The 12,717-nt window shown below is 47.4% G+C and overlaps 1 protein-coding gene and 1 pseudogene across 1 annotated transcript in view; both read right to left on the bottom strand.

Annotated features, from left to right (window-relative positions):
* The window catches only part of AGPAT5 (1-acylglycerol-3-phosphate O-acyltransferase 5), a 520,893-nt gene that overhangs the window by 300,500 nt on the left and 207,676 nt on the right, over positions 1-12,717 (bottom strand). The gene's annotated exons all lie outside the window — the stretch shown is intronic.
* On the bottom strand, positions 5,487-5,823 carry LOC144761414 (small ribosomal subunit protein uS8 pseudogene; annotated as a pseudogene).

Here is a 12,717-nt window from a genome sequence, read left to right as displayed (position 1 = left end):
TAGGCAAAAAGTGCCAATTAAAAATTACTCTTTGCCGTTAACTTGGTCATATACACGACTTTAGGCCGACCACCATGGAGCAGAGGTCGGATACACCAAGCAGGTCATCCCATATCTTGGGACTTAGTCTCTCAGATGGAATTCAAAATCTTGAAGAGGTGGAAGCTTCAAGGCCAATATATGTCATATGTGGGATTTGTCTTCTGCTGAATCCGTTGATTAGAACACCAAAATACCCAAGCAGAAGATACCTGAATTTCAGAACTGCAAAGGTCGCTATGTGGGTAGGATGGATTTGCCACCTCACCTTAGTTCAAAGCTTTACCTATGGACGTAGTTTTTTTTTAAGTCCAAATCCTCCAGCAGGGCAAGGCTGGGAGCACTTGCCGGCAGACTTCTAGGCACCATGTCTCTCACCAGCAAATTCCATTTCGTAGAGTCTGGAGTCCGTGTACTTTTATGTAACAGGCGCAGCCAAACAGGTGGCCAACAACTTGATCCCCAGAGAGCGGTTCCAGTCTGTCGGAGGCAGCAGAAGTCAGGAATCCCCAAGTCCTTCAGTGGGTCCACTTTTTCTTCCAGTAGGAGTCAGGAGTCTTCTTCCCTCAGGAGGGCCCTCCTCTGATGGAGACTTCCCATCTCCCCAGAAGGTTCTGAGGAGGTGGAGGGTGAGGTGCCTGGTTTTACCTCTGTGCTAGCCAGTGATGGGAGGAAGTCTACACCCTATCCTAACTATTTTCCCATAGTCCCTCAACCTCCCTTAACAGCACTTTTTTTGCATTAGTATAATTACGCAGGCGCTATTGTTTCAAGATGAAAGAACCTAGCTGCCATCAAGCAGGCATTTCTTTTTTTTATAACAGTTTTTATTAAGAACTGCATCATTAAAAGACATTATACAGACATCTTTGGTAAAGTTACACAAGTTTTCAGCATTACATCACAGCCTTCAGATAATTAGGACCACACAGGGCAACAATGTTTAGCGGCCTTACACTTACTATGAGGTTTACAACTATGTGCTCGGGCCAAAACAGCAAGAGAACCCGCTACTGGTTCACCTGCAGTTACGTACTATCATAGGCTGCCAGGCGCGGGCGTCATCAACGCCTCATCCTCTCCCCCCAACAATGATGGTCTTTCCCTCCTCAGTTCCACCGTAGGAGATATGCAAATATCACCCCTATATTTATTCCATCGTCCCCACTTATGATCCCATTTTCGTGGGCAACCTCTCCCTTTATACACAGTTTTTCTGCATTCATGGCATAGTCCATGTCTTTTGCCCAGTCACGTATGTGCGGTGTAGTGTGCACTCCCAATTTCTGAGCTATATTTCGTTTTGCTGTACTCCATCCCATTTTGGCCCACGACTGCTCTGCCTGTGTGAGGTCAGTCGCTTCCCAAATATTTAGGCGACAGTGTGGGAGATGGTTGTATAGGTTTGTCACAAGTCATGACCTGTTGTCGGGTGACATCCTTCCAGTATTGTTGTATGTGGGGACAGTCACAAAGGATGTGCATGAACGTGCCAGTCTGATTGTAGTGCCGGAGGCAGAGTGGATCAGGCCTCCTACCCAACTTGAATAACAATGTGGCGTCAAAGTATACCCAGTGGAGAATCTTGAGCTGGACCAGTCGAAGTCGCATCAGAATTGCCATCTCTCGGGGAGAGGCCAATGCCTCTCTCCAGTCCTCATCGGCCAACTCCCCCAAGTCAGACTCCCAGCTCGACCGTAGTTTCAGCATTGGGTTGGTTCGGTTGTTGACCAGTTTCTTATACGTGAGGGAAATAGCCTTACGGTCCATTTGGTCCAGCAATAGCTTGTCCTCAAGCGGTGAGGAATCCGGAAGGGGGTATCCTTCGGAAGGGCCGAATCAATGGCATGGCTGATCTGAAGATATCGAAAAGCCTCGAACGGTGTTAATTGGTACTTTTTTTGTAGGTCTGCAAACGTGGCTTGCTTACCTCTCACCCATATGACCCCCACCGCAGAAATCCCGATCAGGTACCATTTGTCAAACTCCGAACAGGTACGGAGGCGGCATAAAATGTCCGGTTCCCAAAGGGGGGTAGCCTTCATTAGGCCTCCCTGCCATCACAGCCTTCGCTGGACACCATGCCACACTTCCACTGTACGCGCCGTGGGGCCAGTCAGACGTAGCGTACGATAATTTGTATACAATGCCCTATTGTAGATCCTCTTACCCATTAGCCAGTGTCAGTGCGAAAGCTGGGGTCGTCGTGCGATCCAAACACCCATCTATTGATGGCTGTTAATTGCGAAGCCTGATAGTAGAGGCGCATACCCGGCAACCCTATGCCCAGTCTTACCATCCCACAGTGAGTTTATTTATGGCGATTCGGGGCGGTCTTTTCTCCCACAGAAATTCCCGCACTGCTGCTTAAATCTGCAAAACATAAGAATTAGGAACTGGATTATGCGCATTTTGTAGGGCATAGAGAAAGCGTGGCAAGGCGAGCATTTCGAATAGAGACGCACGTCCAAGGAGAGTATGGGGCAGTGCCCTCCAGTGTGTGACATCTGATCTAAACCGCTGTAGAGGCCCCAAAAGATTTTGTTAAAAAAATAGTGATGCATCAGGTATGATAAAAATGCCCAAATATCGAAAGCCCTGGGACGCTACTGGGATGTCGTACCCTCGAGGATTTTGTAGGGGGTCCCCCCAGAGAGCGTACATCTGGGATTTGGACCAGTTTATCTGGTACCCTGAGTGCGCGCCAAAGATATGAAAAATATGTAATACCCGACGTAACGAGCGCACTGGTGAGGAAGATAAAGCAAAATATTATCAGCATAAAGCGATATACAGTCTTCAAGCTCTCTCGTCCACTTGATGTCTCTGATGCCCGGGTCTCCCCTAATCCAAACTGCTAATGGCTCCAATACCATGGAAAAAAGGAGCGGCAACAGCGGGCATCCTTGCCTTGTGCCATGACAGAGGGGAAAAGAGATGGAGCGACGATTGTTCACCGAGACATGCGCCGTGGGTTGTGTATACAGTTATCTGATTCACCCGATCAGCTTGGGTCCAAACCCCATGCGGGCCAGAACAGCAAACAGATTCTCCCAAGCAATAGTGTCAAATGCCATTTTGGCATCAAGTACGAACAAAATCCCATCCTCCTCTAGAGTGTCTATACGCCCCAGTGCGCTGTGTACCCGACGCAGATTCCGCGCCGTATTCCGACCCGGCATGAATCTCGACTGGTCTGGATGAATCAAATCATTGAGATAAGGGAGCAAACGATTAGCCAATAATGTGGCCAGAATTTTGGCCACCACCGTAATCAGGGATATGGGCCGGTACAATGTGCAATCTTCCACCGGTTTACCGGGTGTATGGATAACCACAATGGTAGCCTCGTGAATATCAGCCGGAAGAAGTCTAGCTTCGTAGCTTTCATTATATAAATTAAGCAAATGGGGCGCTAACTTCAGTGCCATAGGTTTGAGAAGTTCAACAGGAAGTTCGTTAGGACCCACCGCTTTACCAGCACAAATATCCTGAATTGCCTTCTGGATCTCATTGACAGATATGTCTTCATCTAATGCCTCTCTATCCTGCTGGGAGATACATGCTACTTCTATAGTGGTGAGGAGATCCGCTGCCATCGAAGCTTGTGAAGCTTGCAGAATTCCGTATATGTTCTCATAATGGGTCGCAAAGGCATCAGCTAAGCAGGCCTTTCTTCATTTTGTGCCCCTATTTAGATGAGCTCGCGAAATCTGACAGAGGCAACCTGGTTCTCTCCCTTACTGTGATGAGTCAGGCTGTCGGGGAGTGTCTAAAGAATGAATAAGAAGCCCTCCTTATCATCTCCAAGTCAGAAGAGGTAGTGTTAAAGCTGTCCTTTGTTCTGCCAACTGTTCCTGTCCACCTCTAGCTAACTAATCCCTGCTAAGTGGTCAGCGGTTAACATCCATTTGCTCTTCTTGGGCTCAGAGGCAGGCTACTTTCCCCCTAAGCCAAAGACATTAACTCTTCCAACCAAGAATGCGTATTCTAGCTCTGAAGGTGTAATACGTGGAAGAATTGGTTTAAAGCCAGGTCTGGCTTAAGCAGCCTTAAATTAATTTTTTACAAAGTTTCTTTTCCATTTAAGTTGTCAAATATCTGATTTCAACATTAAATCAAGTAGGAAATTACTTTCAAGCATTCTTCAAGCATTTCCCTTAGATGAGATAAAGATTTTAACCTCCTAAGCTTATTCAGGCAGGTCCAGAAAGTTTCTGAAGAAGGTTCCTGGAGATACCACATTTAATCCTGGAACAAATTAGTGGGTGACTCCTGGTTAATCTCTAACCAATGGGGTAAAAGTTCCAAGAAGCAAAACTACCCAAGTTGACAGAGGTTTCTGCTTGCCTTACCTTAAACAGGACAAAAATGGCATGTGCCAGAGCATTTTCAAGATGGCAAAAGTCTCCAGTCACATTAAACTAGGGCTCTGAGGATTGTGGGTGTGTAGGAGAGTGCACTATGGTAATCATCCCACATCTAACACTAAAATCCAGTTTGAGACAGTCTCTGTACCCGCAGCAAACTAGAACTCGGACGTTTGGTAGGGCAGAGGCAGGGTCCAGGCAGGGGATACACAAGAATTATCCAGACATGCTGTTCTTTGCATTTCAAGTGTGCCAAACATACCTGTCAAGCAGACTTTGACACTGTGGTGTCAAAAGGAGACGCACAGCCCCCATCTTGCTAATACTGTAGAGCTGTAAGTAGTCATCTCTGCCTATTTAGATTAATGTTTGTTGTTGCGCTTGAGCGGAATTTTATACCTCTTTCACACCTCATTTAGACCAAGTATTAGGCTCAACTGTTGCTGGACAGTTAATACAATTTAGCCTCCAGCAACTTCAGGCAGGGTAACGGGAACTTTCTAAAAGTTACATTTCCAAGATGTTTAATAACAATCTGACTTCACTGTTACATTGGATTTTTATTAAATATAAAGTAACTCCTGAAAAGGAGGCTGTTGTTGGTACAGGTCAAAAGGTATAGATTAAAGTGTATACTCCATACTTTGACTATTCCTACGTGCCAACTACACCATGACCATTGAATGTCATTTTGCACCTAAGGGAACATGCCACTTCTAATGTCACTCATATTCCAATCTTAAATATTATGCACCCTAACCTGTTGGCAGCAAGGTGTGCTAAACTAACATGTATTATTTAAAATCAGGTAATCCTACTAGTTAAAGAGGGGATTTTGACAGGTATGTGCAACAGGGTTCAGGCTGTTGCTGTCATGCTACACTGAGTAGGCCTGAACCCATGTTCAAGCCTACTCCAGTAGTGGATGACACAATGAGTGCTGCGGTGCACAAGTTAAGTTTAACTTTCCATGCCATGGGTGTATTTCTGTACCATATACTCTGGCCTTATAGGAAAGTTACATGTGCCAATCCATTTTTTTCTGTGTTCCAATTTGTTAGTCTGCGCTTTTACATTCTAGAATAAGAATACCAGGATTTTGCCTCCCGTATGTTTTCGGGTAGCTTCTTCGTCGTTCATGATGCAAGCTGACGTTGTGAGAGCAATGTATGCAATCTCAGGAGATGGCAACAGATTTTTCTGCCACTTTTCCTGATCCTTCAGTTGCACATCAAAACTGTGGACTAATTACACCACACTTGTTTAGCCTGTAAGTGAGGTTCACAACAATTTTCCCAGCTCAGTGAACATTAATGACAACAATCACTTTGGAGCATGGCCTTATCAGAATCTGGCATTTTCCTGCATTGTTGATGCTTTTCAGAGCGTCTGCAAGAAAATTCATGGGCACCATGGTGCTGGTCCTGCAATATCGTGTAAGAGCTTTGGCAATCAGGTTCCAAGCCAACATTAATGTTTTAGGGAACATAGCACATACACTGAGCACTGGATAGCAGTATCCTGGTGTTACAATTAAAGATTACCAGCAGGTGAAGCCCACAAAAAAGGAAAAACTTGCAACATGACTAATATTAGATATTAGCGCTGGGAACCTCTTCTGGCTAGCCATGCATCTATAAATCTAGGAGAATAGAATAAAAGTCTCTCGAAAGTCAAATAGCTGCAAATAAGGTTTTATTACATTTAACACACCATTCAGCCACAAAATTGGTGAGGTGACAGAAGAGGCACTCCAGAGCCATTGTTCAGCTGGCTTCCAAATGAATTTTAACCACCTCAAACTTAACCCAGATAAAACAGAGCTGATTTTGACGGGTGGTGCATCCAGTCCCTGGACCCCCACGTTTTGGCCCCCTTCATTTGGTTCCCCTCCTTCTCCCTCTTGTTCCGTTAAAACACTCGGGATCACGTTAAACCAAAACCTCACCTTGCACTCCCAGGTCAGCACGGTGGTATCCTCCTGCTTCTTCACCCTCCGTACTATCCGGAAAATCTCCAGATTCTTCTCCCCCTCTGCTCTTAAGCTCATTATGATTGCTATGGTACTCTCGAGGCTGGACTACGGTAACATCCTGTACAATGGCGCTCCAGCTTATGCCCTTCGACGCCTACAGCTGGTTCAGAACCAAGCGGCCCGCCTCATCTATGGTCTCCCTAAGTTCCACCATGCTACCCCTGTATTGAAGAACTTACATTGGTTGCCCATTAGGGAACGGGCCCTCTTCAAACTTGGTTGTACGGCGTTCCAGGCTCGTGCCGGAACGGCCCCAGCCTTCATAAACTCCGCAATCTCCAGCTATATCCCGCTAAGGGAGCTTCGCTCCTCCTCCCAGTCACTGTTATCAGTTCCTCGTTTTAGGAAGAGGATGGGCGGGGCGAAATTTGCTGTCCTTGGCCCCATCTTTTGGAATTCCCTTCCCTTAACCATCAGATCCATTCCGCTCTATCCTGATTTCCGAAAGGCTCTTAAGACCCACCTTTTCCTGCAAGCCTTCCCAGCCTAGCTTTCTCGTAGTTTCCCTTCAGGTTCACATTGTCCTCTAGCGCCAAGAAACCGCTTGGTATATGAGCGCTTTATAAATGTTTTTAAATTCAAAATTCAAATTCAAATTTCCCTGCTTGGAGTTTGTGTTCCTGATGTTATTGGGTCCTTCCCTGTTACTATATTTCTCTTGAAACCTTCCAAACTAATTTGTGTCTTTGCTTCCAGCAGATGGCATCGCCAGACCATTTGGAATATCGTGCACAACATGCCCTGCTGGCTCTCTTTTGCCTCCACAGGAAGCAACAGCCCCAGTTTCTCAGAGAATTTCTAAAATACACACAGCGGTATAGTCAACAGATGAAAACAAAACAACATGGTCTTTATGACAGAACCTCACAACACTTATCAACCACTTCAGAAAGTGACAATGTTTTCACAAGTTGAGCCCTGAGATACATTCCGTAATACATGATGATGCAAGATACAACTATTGAGTGTGGAGGAGAAGCAAGCCTTTGGCATGCTTATAGCTCAGGGCTATGGTCTATGGCCTCATGATTTGTTGCTACTTAACCCCTTCGATGCTGATGACGGAGCGGTTCCGTCATCAGCATCGGTTGGGCTGTGCTGATGACGGAACCGTTCCGTCGTCAGCACAGCCTACGGGGGGAGCGCTGGCACTCCCCTCCTAGGGCATCGATTGTGCCCATACCAACAGGGATGGCAGCGGAAGAGTTTCCGCTGCCATCCCGAGGCCCCACACGCTTCCTGATTATGTCAGCGCGCACAGCGCGCGCCATCATCAGGAAGCGCTGGACGCGCTGGAAACCATTTGTTTCCAGCGCGAGCAAGTAGGTTTTGGCTCGCCTGTGGGGCGGGGAGGCCTTTTCTAGGTGCCTTGAGGCATCGGGGAGGAAACAGTGTTTCCTCTCCCCTGATGTCCCAATGCAGGGCATTCCTGGTGCACGATCGCGCACAGCGTTGCGATCGTGCACCAGGAATGCCCCCACTAGACACCAGGGATGTTTTATTTTGTGAAAAGGAAGCTACCCCTTGGGCAAGGGGCGCTTCCAGGGGGGAAATTTAATTTACAGACTTGTCTGCCCCCACTGGGGGCAGATCGGCTGTTTTTTTGCCGATTCTGGACCCAGGGGGTAGAAAAGCCCACTAGAGCCAGGGATTTTATTTTTTATTATTTTTTTTTTAAATCGGAAGCGACCCTTTGGGCAAGGGTCACTTCCTGGGGCACATATTTAAAAAAATATATATTCTGCACCCTCTGGGGGCAGATCGGTGTTTTAATTTGGCCTTTCTGCCCTCAGGGGGGTGGCAGAAAACCACACTAGACACCAGGGAAACCTTTAATTTTGAAATGGAAGCGACCCCTTGGGCAAGGGTCGCTTCCTGGGGGCCCACATTTTAAAAAAAAATTATATTCTGCCCCCACTGGGAACAGACATCCTGATTTTTTGGGCGTTTCTGGCCCCGGAAGGGGGGGGGGGGGCAGAAAATCCCACTGGAGCCAGGGAATTGTTTTTAGTTAAATCCGAACCGTCGCTTTCTTGGGCCCACATTAAAAAATATATATATTCTGCCCCCTGTGGGTGTATATATATTCTGCCCCCCTGTGGGTGTAGATCGTTTTTTTAATTTGGCCTTTCTGCCCCCACTAGACACCAGGGAATTATTTTATTTTTAAATGGAAGCGACCCCATGGGTCGCTTCTTGGGGGCCCAATTGTTTAAAAAGTTATATTCTGCGCCCCCTGGGGACAGATAGCCTCATTTTTTTGGCATTTCTGGCCCCAGCCCACTAGTGCCAGGGAGGTAAAAATAAATTTGTGCTTGCTTCCAGGGGACATATATTTGTTTATGTGTATTCAGCCCTTTCTGCCCCCATTTGTGTAGTGACAGCCTGTAAAATAGCCTGTTATATGGTGTATTGTTTTTGTTTCTTGTGAATTGTAATGTTTTATTTTCCCCTTTTTTGTTCTTGTTCAAGGCTTTTGCTCTTTAGCTGTTGCAGTTTGCGGTTTTGTTACTGGTGGTTCTGCTGTTTGTGTAGTTGCATGTGTTTGGTAAGAGACCTTTTTAGTACAATTTCAATGTAAATGTGTTTTTTGCAAAGTCTGTAATATTTTGTTTGCTGTAGATTTATGTTTTTTCTTCTTTCTAGTGGGATATCGTTGACTATTTGCTGTGTCTTTGCAGAGTAGGTGCTGGTGAGTGTAGCTGTCTCTTGTGAGTGAATTCTATAGTTTTTCAGTATATAGATCTTTGTGATAAAGGCTTAATATTTTTTACTTACTTTGCACAGTGTTGGTTGTTGAGTTGTTTGTGCAGTCTCTTTTCTTAGTAAGGAAAATGGCTAGCCGCCGGATTACTGCTCAGCAAGTTGTTGGAATGCTTGATTCTTCCTCTGACCATGGTCCAGAGACGGACTCTGATTCTGAGTCAGAGGTGGGAGGTGAAGATTCAGGTAGTGAGTTTTCTCTCCACATGGCATCATCTGCTGATGAAGCTACTTTTGGTGTGGATGAAGTGCCTGTGTTAGAGGAGAACATTGCTGTGCCGATATTGCGGCAAGAGGCATCTGGGCTGCAGCCTGGGGCTGCTAGACTTCCCGTTGGTATAGTGAGACAAGAGGCATCAGGGCTGCAGCCTGGGGCTGCAAGGCTTCCTGTTGAAAGTTCTGACCTCTGGGTTGCCCCAGGCATGGTGCAGCTGGCATTGCCAGACTTTATTGGTGTTCCAGGGTGTAGGGTGAACACTAAAAACGTTTTGCCGATTGATTTTTTTCAGATGTTGATGGATGATGTGTTTTTGGCAGAGATTGTTGAGCAGACTAATTTGTATGCCTAACAGTTTTTGAGGGAGATCAGTGCCAGCCTTAAGCCCCACGCTAGAGTTACCTGGTGGACTCCCACAAATCTGGAAGAGATGAAGTTCTTGGGTTTAACTTTTTTGATAGGCTTGCTTAGGAAGCCATCAATGGCTTCATATTGGTCTACTAGTCCCTTGATGGCAACTGCTATATTTCCGGCAGTCATGAGTCGTGATAGGTATTTGCTTCTGCTTCGGATGATGCATTTTGTCAATAATGGTTTAGCTTTGACACAAGATCACCCCGATTGTGACGGTCTTTTCAAGATTCGCCCTGCCATTGATCACTTTATTGATCGATTTTCTGAGATCTATGCTCCAGGGAAAGAAATTGCAGTGGATAAGTCTTTGGTGCTGTTCAAGGGCCGCTAGATTTTTAGGCAATACATTCCTAGTAAGAGGGCACACTATGGAATTAAGCTGTATCTGCTGTGTGACAGTCGGACTGGATAAGTCTCTAAGTCTCTAATTTCAGGGTGTACACCGATAAGGAATCCAGGATTAACCCACCTGGTTGTCCATCCACTTTTGGAGTGACTGAGAAAATTGTGTGGGAACTTGGTAGAGGATTATTTAACAAAGGCCATCATTTATATGTAGATAACTTCTATACTGGTATGCGGTTGTTCAGGGAATTGGCCAAAGTGGACACTGTTGCTTGTGGCACAATCCGCTCTAACCGTAAAGGTTTCCCAAAAGAACTTGTTTGTCAAAAGCGTACCCGGGTACAGTGCAGTGCATTGCGTTGCGAGGAGCTTCTAGCTGTGAAGTTTTCAGACAGGAGAGATGTCTACATGTTGACTACCATACATGATGAAAGCACTGAACCGGTGACTGTTTGGGGTCAGGTTGCTGAAGCGCGCAAACCTGTGTGCATTTTAGACTATAATAGGCACATGGGTGGTGTTGACAGAGTAGATCAGAGGTTGGAACCGTATGCTGCTCTTCGTAAGGCTTACATTTGGTACAAGAAGTTGGCTATCCATCTTTTCCACTTGGCAACCTTTAATGCTTTTTTTGTGTTCCAGGAATCTTGTCCTCAGTCAAAGATGACTTTTGTAAAGTTTCAGGAGTCTGTAACTGGCAGCCTTGTTATGGTGGAAAAAGCAAGTGTTCCTAGAGTTGGAGTGGTGGAGGATGTTGCTAGATTGAAAGATCGCCACTTTCCTGATCACATTCCTCCTACATCCTCAAAGGACTTTCCCAGTCGGAGATGTAGAGTCTGTTGGCGAAGAGGTTTGCAGAAGGAGGTTCGTATGTACTGCCCGAGTGTCCTTCTAACCCTGGTCTGTGCGTGCCTGCTTGTTTTAGAATGTACCACACGCAGAAGAATTTTTGGTAACATCCATGAGTGGTAAAGTGAACTGCCTGCCCTCTATTGTTTAATCATTTTTGTTCAGTTTCAAAGTTGGCATTTGTGTAGTGTATTTAGTTTTAGTTGTTGTGTTAGTAGATTTGTATCAAATTGCAATTTGTTTGTGTGTTCTTCTTTATATAAAAAAAAAAATCTTAAATGTGATGTCGGTTTGCGTGGAGTGGCGATTGTTTGGCGTTTTGCTGGCGGTGTGCGTGGACTGGTGCTTGGCTGGCGGTGTGTGTAGACTGGTGCTTGGCTGGCGGTGTGTATGGACTTGTGCTTGGCTGGCGGTGTGTGTGGACTGGTGCTTGGCTGGCGGTGTGCATGGTCTGACGCTTGCCTGGCGGAGTGTTTGGATTGGTGCTTGGCTGGTGGTGTGCCTGGACTGGTGCTTGGCTGGTGGTGTGCTTGGAGTGGCGCTTGCCTGGCGGTGTGCGTGGACTGGCGTTTGGCTGGTGGTGTGAGTGGACTGGTGCTTGGCTGGTGGTGTGTGTGGACTGGTGCTTGGCTGGCGGTGTGTATGGACTTGTGCTTGGCTGGCGGTGTGTGTGGACTGGAGCTTGGCTGGCGGTGTGCATGGTCCGACGCTTGCCTGGAGGAGTGTTTGGATTGGTGCTTGGTTGGTGGTGTGTCTGGACTGGTGCTTGGCTGGTGGTGTGCTCTGAGTGGCGCTTGCCTGTCGGTTTGCGTGGAGTGGCGATTGTTTGGCGGTGTGCGTGGTCTGGCGCTTGGCTGGCGGTGTGTGTGGACTTGTGCTTGGCTGGTGGTGTGTGTGGACTGGTGCTTGGCTGGCGGTGTACGTGGTCTGACGCTTGCCTGGCGGTGTGTTTGGATTGGGGCTTGGCTGGTGGTGTGCCTGGACTGGTGCTTGGCTGGTGGTGTGCCTGGAGTGGCGCTTGTCTGGCGGTGTGCGGGGACTGGCGTTTTGCTGGCGGTGTGCGTGGACTGGTGCTTGGCTGGCGGTGTGTGTGGACTGGTGCTTGGCTGGCGGTGTGTATGGACTTGTGCTTGGCTGGCAGTGTGTGTGGACTGGAGCTTGGCTGGCGGTGTGCATGGTCCGACGCTTGCCTGGCGGAGTGTTTGGATTGGTGCTTGGTTGGTGGTGTGTCTGGACTGGTGCTTGGCTGGTGGTGTGCTCTGAGTGGCGCTTGCCTGGCGGTGTGCGTCGACTGGCGTTTGGCTGGCGGTGTGCGTGGACTGGTGCTTGGCTGGTGGTGTGTATGGGCTGGCGTATGGCTGGCTGTGAGTGGGACTGGTGCTTGGCTCGCGGTGTGCGTGGACTGATGCTTGGCTGGTGGTGTGCGCGGAGTTGCGCTTGGCTGGCGGTGTGCGTGGACTGGCGCTCGGCTGGCGGTGTGTGAGCAGTGACTTGATGCTGGTCACTACACACACTGCTAGCTGAGCGCCACTCCATGCAATCCATCAGTTTGTGTAGTGGCTGTGTCAGGAATGTGGGCGTGTGAAAGTGATGGGCCCTTGAATGGCGCTGTCTGCTGGTGGAATTGTTGTAATGTGATGGTTCCGCGGCTGACGGTGTGAATGTTTTGTATGTGTCACACGTAT

Source organism: Lissotriton helveticus, chromosome 6, assembly GCF_964261635.1.
Source record: "Lissotriton helveticus chromosome 6, aLisHel1.1, whole genome shotgun sequence".
Taxonomy (NCBI): domain Eukaryota; kingdom Metazoa; phylum Chordata; class Amphibia; order Caudata; family Salamandridae; genus Lissotriton; species Lissotriton helveticus.
Note: the sequence above shows the minus strand (reverse complement) of the source record. Positions and strands in the feature narration are given on the sequence as shown.